The sequence below is a fragment of the Malaclemys terrapin genome, chromosome 5 (assembly GCF_027887155.1).
Source record: "Malaclemys terrapin pileata isolate rMalTer1 chromosome 5, rMalTer1.hap1, whole genome shotgun sequence".
Taxonomy (NCBI): domain Eukaryota; kingdom Metazoa; phylum Chordata; order Testudines; family Emydidae; genus Malaclemys; species Malaclemys terrapin.
Genome location: NC_071509.1, coordinates 35,771,638 through 35,778,713, shown reverse-complemented (window position 1 = coordinate 35,778,713; position 7,076 = coordinate 35,771,638). Strand labels below are relative to the sequence as shown.

The 7,076-nt window shown below is 50.1% G+C and overlaps 1 long non-coding RNA gene across 1 annotated transcript in view; it reads left to right on the top strand.

Annotated features, from left to right (window-relative positions):
- The first annotated feature begins 1 nt into the window (after position 1).
- The window catches only part of LOC128837955 (uncharacterized), a 28,127-nt gene continuing 21,052 nt past the window's right edge, over positions 2-7,076 (top strand). The window contains exons 1-3 of the long non-coding RNA XR_008445070.1: positions 2-366; positions 3,917-4,016; positions 4,382-4,487. This is a non-coding gene — a long non-coding RNA (uncharacterized LOC128837955). The remainder of the gene's footprint in view (positions 367-3,916; positions 4,017-4,381; positions 4,488-7,076) is intronic.

Below are 7,076 nucleotides of genomic sequence, written 5' to 3'. Positions count from 1 at the left end.
TTCCCTCGTCGCCGCGCGGCCGCCGGGCTCCGCCTCCCAAGCCCGCCGTGCGGCGCGCAGGAGCCGCCTGTGCCGGGGAGCCTGGCACCCGCCAGCGCCTCGCGCCTAGGCCTGCGCTGGGGCAGCTCCCGGGACACGGGGTCGCTGGCCCCAGCCAAGGCCCGCTCACATCCCCGAGCGGGTGGAGGGCCAGAGCCCTGGGGCGAGCCCCCGCCCTTGTGCTGCCAGGCGGGGACCCCTCCGCTGCCGCTCGGACCACAGAAAGCCCCTTATCGGGGGGGGGCGCTTGCCATACCAGCCCAAGGGGGGGATTTAAACCGGGTTACGCAACTGCTGCAGCGGCCTGTGTGGACGCTCATCCTCGGTGTAAGTGGGTTTGCGCGGCTTCCTTTGAGTCAGGTGGGAACAAGTAGAAGCCCTGGTCTACACTACGAATTTAGGTCAAATTTAGCAGCGTTAGATCGATTTAATCCTGCACCTGTCCACATGACAAAGCCATTTTTGTCGACATAAAGGGCTCTTAAAATTGATTTCTGTACTTCTCCCTGATGAGGGGATTAACACTGAAATTGACATTGCCAGGTCGAATTTGGGGTAGTGTGGATGCAGTTCAACGGTTTTGCCCTCCAGGAGTTATCCCAGAGTGCTCCCTTGTGATGGCTCTGGACAGCACTTTGAACTCAGATGTACTACTCAGGTACACAGGAAAAGCCCCGGGAACTTTGGAATTTCATTTCCTGTTTGGCCAGCATGGCGAACTCAGCAGTCCCCGCAAAATGTTTCTACGCTCCCCCTATCATCTCCGTCCCTGAGGTTATCGCAGATTAGAAGGCAAAAAAACCACACTTGCGATTACATGTTTTCCGAGCTCATGCAGTCCTCCCGTACTGTTAGAGCACAGCATAATGCATGGTGGCATTCAGTGGCAGAGGCCAGGAAAGAATTGCTGTGTTTGTTTAACAGCAAAAGTATCATGCCTCACTAGCGATCCTGCCTGAGCCAGCCTTGGGCGGGGGCATGACCATTTTGTGAGCAGGAAGGCCATAGATATAGACATTGTATTAGGTAGCTTCTGTAGTTAGAGAAAACATTCCTACGCATTTGGCAAAGTCTGGCAAAAAAAAGAGAAGCTCATAGTATACTGGTTATCATGTTCACCTGACACGTGAAAGCCCTGTAGTGTAGTGGTTATCATGTTCACCTAACACACAAAGCGTCCCTGGTTTGAAACAGTAAAAATCACTGTTCCTTTTTCTGACTCCCAGAGCCCCCATCCCACTTGGGTCCTGCAGGGGAATGAACGGGGCCGCCGATGCCTCCGCCCTGGGGCCGCCCACGGGCAGGGCCGGCTTTAGGCCGATTCAGCCGATTTGGCTGAATCGGGCCCCGCGCTAAGAGGGCCCCGCGCCGCAGCTCTCCACCCCGCCCCCAGCTCACTTCTCCCTCCTCCCCTCTCCTGAACACTCCGCCCCCTGCTCCTCCCCCTCCCCTGCTTCCCGCGAATCAGAGGTTCGCGGGAAGTCTGAAAAGAAGCAGAGGCAGGCAGGCAGCACTAGGTAAGCTGGGCTGGAGGGGGGCGCGAGAAGGGCTCCGGGGAGGAACGGCGCGGCCCATTCCAGCCCCGGCCAAGCAGCTCACTCTGGCCCTGGTTCTGGCCGAGTGCGCCGGCCTGGCCCCAGCCAAGCACCCCCGGCTCAGCGGCTCTGACTCGGCTCGGCTCCGGCCCAGCCCGGCCCCCGCAGCTTGGCTCCGGCCCGGCCACCGGGGCTTGGCTCAGCTCATGACCCCGCAGCTGAGCCAAGCGGGTCGGACCCAAGCCCCGCGATCCTGGCCAGAGCTGCAGCCGGAACGCGGCCCGATTCCTGGGGGTGGTGCTTGCTGCCAGCCCCGCCCCCAGGAATCAGGCCCCGCTCTTGCTAAAGCCGGCCCTGCCTGCGGGATTGCACCAGCTGGGCAGCCAGCCCAGACGCGACCGGCCAGGGGCTGAGCGCAGCGTGCGCGCTGCTGGGTCCCCGCATAAGGCCCGGGAGCTGCAGTCGCCGAGCGCCACGTGCTTGGCCGCTTCCTCCCCCCGCGGCAGTGGGAGCTGCAGCAGTGGTTGCTCCCGAGTCCCGCTGCCCAGGTGGGGAGAACAGCCGCCTCCCTACTCTCCCTCCAGGTACCGCGCCTGAGTCCTGCCTGCTCGGGGCCAGGCCGGACTCACACTCACCCCGGCTCCGCGCTCCCCTGCGTCTCCCAGGCATAGCGTGCTTGGAAAGAGGCAGGGATTTGGGTAGGAGCCAATGGTGCAGTGAGGGGGTGGGGATTTGGGGAGGGATCCAAGGGGGGAAGGAGGGGCGGAGTCGGGGCGCAGGGGAGAGGTGTGGGAGCCTTGCTTGTTTGTCCAGTGTCCTGACCTAACATTGGTCGGGACGCGGGACAAACAAGCAAATATCGGGACAGTCCCGATAAAATCGGGACGTCTGGTCACCCTAGATCGACCTCACCAAGGTCTGCCAGCTGAACGGGGCTGAGCAGGACCCTGGCTGGCAGGAGCCGGTGGACAGAGCCCCAGACTGGGGCTCCGTCCGCCGGCCCCGCTCAGCCCACTGCCTGCCTGGGGTTCCGATCATCCAGGCAGGCAGTGGGCTGAGCGGGTCTGGCGGACGGGACTCTGGGAAAAAGGCGCAAAATGATTGTCTGCCGTTGCTTTCACGGAAAGAAGGAGGGAGGGAGGGGGGCCTGACGACATGTACCCAAAACCACCCGTGACAAAGTTTTTGCTCCATCAGGCATTGGGAGCTTAACCCAGAATTCCAATGGGCAGCGGAGACTGCGGGAACTGTGGGATAGCTACTCACAGTGTGCGCTCTGTAAGTCGATGCTAGCTGTGGTAGTGAGGATGCACTCCACCGACTGAATGTGCTTAATGTGGACATACGCAACAGACTGTATAAAATTGAATTCTAAAAAATTGACTTCTATAAAATTGACCTAATTTCGTAGTGTAGACATACCCTTAGGAAAACACTTTTCCTTCCATCCTGCTAAGGATCAGACAGAGCATTTTACACACACTCTCTCTCTTACAAATGTCTCTTCCTGAAAGGCCAAGTAGCAAGATAGACCCTGGAAACAGGCTACCCTCCCTCGCCCATAGCCTGGTAACTGGAGCAGTCATTGCACGTGATTTATGGTGCACTCCATTTCTCTCCCAGCGAATCTAGTGCCAATTGAAGCACTGCAGGACTTGGCATAAGTAAACAAGGATGGGGATAGTGGGGAAGGAAACATGCCAAGGAGACTGAGGAAAGAGTTGATCAGACGGAGCCTTAAATTGAAATGTGTTGTTAAACTCCCAGCTTAATGCGTGTTCAGAGAGAGGCAGAGTTATACAGGTCAGTGGTGGTCACCATAACTTGATACAGCGGTCCAAGAATAAGGGAGAAGGCTTTACATGGGTGAGCTTTGTGGCACAAATAAGAACATGTGAACAGAAATGAAAGTATTTGTGTGCTGGGGCAGCAATGGCTGCTGGGTAGAATAAGGTTTCCTCTTTCTGGTTTGGGGTAAAACTTTGCGAGGTCTAGCCTGCTAATAGTTTAGGGTGGCATTTTGGGAAGTAGGGAGGGTTATAAGAGGTGGGGTGATGAAGAGAGCTAATGAGCCTATCTAATGAGCCACCTCATTTCCAGTAGGCTCAAAATAGTAAGCAGTGTTGAACCTCTATGCTGACTTTCATTTGAAGAGGGGTAGGAAGGAAATACAAATCAGGCCTGCTATGTCAGGGTTTCTTGTCCTAAGGCGGGTTCCTACCCAGTGCTATTAATCTTCCTCCTTTCATGTGCAGAGGGAATGACTGGGCATTTGCATCTTAATTCTTATTATCTTCTGTATAAAATTCTTCATAAAGCAACCCTTGAATCCCTTTTTACAGGAAAATACTTCCCCCTCCTCTTCCTCCTGTAGGTGGAACATCTCCCTTAGGAGAATTTATTGGTCAACTCTTGTACCTTAGTGGCTCAGCTGAACAGACGGTAAGAACCTAATGCACACACACTCTCTGGCTCACTCAGCATTGCCAGCATGTTGCTTTGGTAGAGGTAGCGAGGTTAGAATGAGGGTGACACGTTGGGTGAAAACCTCAGATTGTTGAGGCCTTTCTGAAGCCTTAGCACAATTAACAGACCAGGAGGATGGGGGGGAAGTGAATGACCAAGAGGAGTAAACATGACCCTGTGCCCTTCTGATTGAGCTTTTTCCAAAGTATATGGTTTTGCAAGATGGAAATTCTGGCAATAGTTAACTATTGCTATGTGAAATACAGCTTGTTAACGAATGGAAAATTCCCTGCCTGACAGACTGGAAAACTCCACACTTAACATTTCTTCCTGCTCAGCAGGAAGAAATCTGGACATTTGAATGCTCAGACACCTCTCAAGTTCCCCTGCAGACGGAAAGCCAGCCACTGGACATTTGCATTTATCGAGACCTCCTCATGACCCTGGGTAAATATGAATCTAGGGGGTAATTTGTAAGACATATTTAAGTGCTGGAGACTAAATAAAGTAGAAGCTTTGCATGAAAGCACTTATGTTTGCCTGCTTGCATCAACTATCTATTGGTCGAACAGCCATGTTCCCATTGATTATTTCCTGCCTTTGCCTCGCAAAGAGTAAAGTTCCCAAGAACTTTGGGTTCAGCAAGACCTCAGGTAACAATAGAATTGGCTCTCAGTATTGTCTTTGGTGTGAGATCTAGAATGCAATTTGAGCTGGGTGAGGGCATGTCTGCACTACAAAAGTCAACCTAAGTTACATCGATGTACAGCCGCCACAATAATTGAATCGGTTTTACATGTCCACACTACGTTCCTGGTATCAGCAGTGTGCATCCTCACTGGGAGCGCTTGAACTGATTTAATTGCCAATGTGGGGCATCACAGGATAGTTTCTGAGAGGCATCAATGTAAGCAACGCAGTGTCGATACTGACACTGCGTTGACCTAACTACATAGACTTAAGCACTACGCTTCTCATAGAGATGGAGTTAAGTAAGTGTAAGAAGGTGTAGTGGGTGAGTGAGTTACATTTTAGTGTAGAGGCTTACAGAGTTAGGTCGACATAAGCTGGCTTACATCGACCTAACTCTGTAGTGTAGACCAGTCCCAGGCCTGACTCTGAGTGACTGGTCTTTTATCTGAAAGATCATATTAACAAACATTTACAGAAAAGCAAAAGTTGGCTGTAAAAGGTTTGAACATTCAGAACAAGGTATTTGCCTGCTTTATAAACTTAAAAACCAAACAAAAAAACCCCAAAACACTTTAATTCAGGCTAGCACTCAACTTTGAACCTTACACTGCTACAAAACAAAATTGGTGTGAATATCTGATACAATTAAACCTATGAACCAATCCAAAAAAATGTAGTATAAAACCCAAACTGATGTTTTTCAGTCAAGAAAGTGGAGTAAACCAGAGTTGTAACCATGGGTGGCGGGTGAACCCCAGGCCTTGCCCCTCTCCCTGGAATCCAGAGCCCCCCCCATGCAGCTACTAGCCTGCTCCCCCTCCCCAGCTGCCCGAGCACCCCAAGAAAGGAACAATCAATTGCACACATACAAAATAGGAAATGACTACCTAGGAAGAAGTACTGCAGAAAGGGATTTGGGGCTCAGAGTGGATCACAAGCTAAGTATGAGTCAACAGTATGACACTTGTGCAAAAAACACCATAATTTTGGGATGTTTTACCAGGAGTGTTGTCAGCAAGACACGAGAGGTAATTCTTCCACTCTACTTCGTGCTGATTAGGCCTCAACTGGAGAATTGTGTTCAGTTCTGGGCGCCACATTTCAGGAAAGATGTGGACAAATCAAAGAGAATCCAGAGAAGAGCAACACAAATGATTGAAGGTCTAGAAGACCTATGAGGGAAGAATGAAACTGGGTTTGTTTAGTCTGGAGAAGAGAAGATTGAGAGGAGACATAACAGTTTTCAAGTGCATAAAAGCTTGTTAAAGGAGGAGGGAGAAAAATTATTTTCTTGTTCTGAGGATAGAACAAGAAGCAAGGGGCTTAACTTGCAGCAAGGGTGATTTAGGTTGGACATTAGGAAAAACTTCCTGTAAGGGTGGTTAAGCACTGGAATAAATTGCCCAGGGAGGTTGTGGAATCTCCATCATTGGAGATTTTTAAGAGCAGGTTAGATAAACACCTGTCAATGATAGTCTAGATCAGTGGTTCTCAAATTGGGGGTTGTGAGGTCATTACATGGGGGGGGGGAGGGAGAGGAGGTCACAAGCTGTCAGCCTCCTCCCCAAACCCTGCTTTGCCTCCAGCATTTATAATAGCGTTAAACATTTTTAAAAGTGTTTTTAATTTATGAGGGTCCCACTCAGAGGCTTGCAGTGTGAAAGGGGTCACGAATACAAAAGTTTGAGAAACACTGGTCTAGATAATACTTAGTCCTGCCATGAATGCAGGGGACTGGACTTAGAAGTCCCTTCCAGTCCAACAATTCTACAGTACTATAAGCGTTACAGATCAACTTGAAAAAACAAACTCCTTTCCCTCTACTCCCAATCATTTTCTACATTAGAAAATGTTTGAATAAATAATGTTATTTGGAAGCACAGAAACAGAGCAGACAACTCTGAACCCCATAATGATTTAGTACTTTTTAGTCTTGCAGAATTAGCACAGCTCTGGGCAAGTAAAATTCATTTTTCTTCTTGTTTGCACATCAATAGATGTATTATAATTGCAGACCTTTAATACTGGTTATGATGTGCAGATGAGAGAAAAAACACAAAGCTTAACTTTCAGATTCCTAACGGAGTTTGCAGTAATAGCAATTAGAGAACTATAAATTGAGCATATATAATATGAAATTTAGTGAGCCTTAAAAAGTCACACTAATTATGACTGTTTTCTATGTCCCTCTTACATCTGTTTCAATCATCGTGTCCAAGAAACAGAGCAAGATGACCAGGGTCTGAAATTAGCAGAGAAACTTCTGTTGCAAGATTTCATAAACCTGACAAATTATCCCTGTGGAAGATTGTTTTGCACACTGTAATTGTGTATTGGCAGATG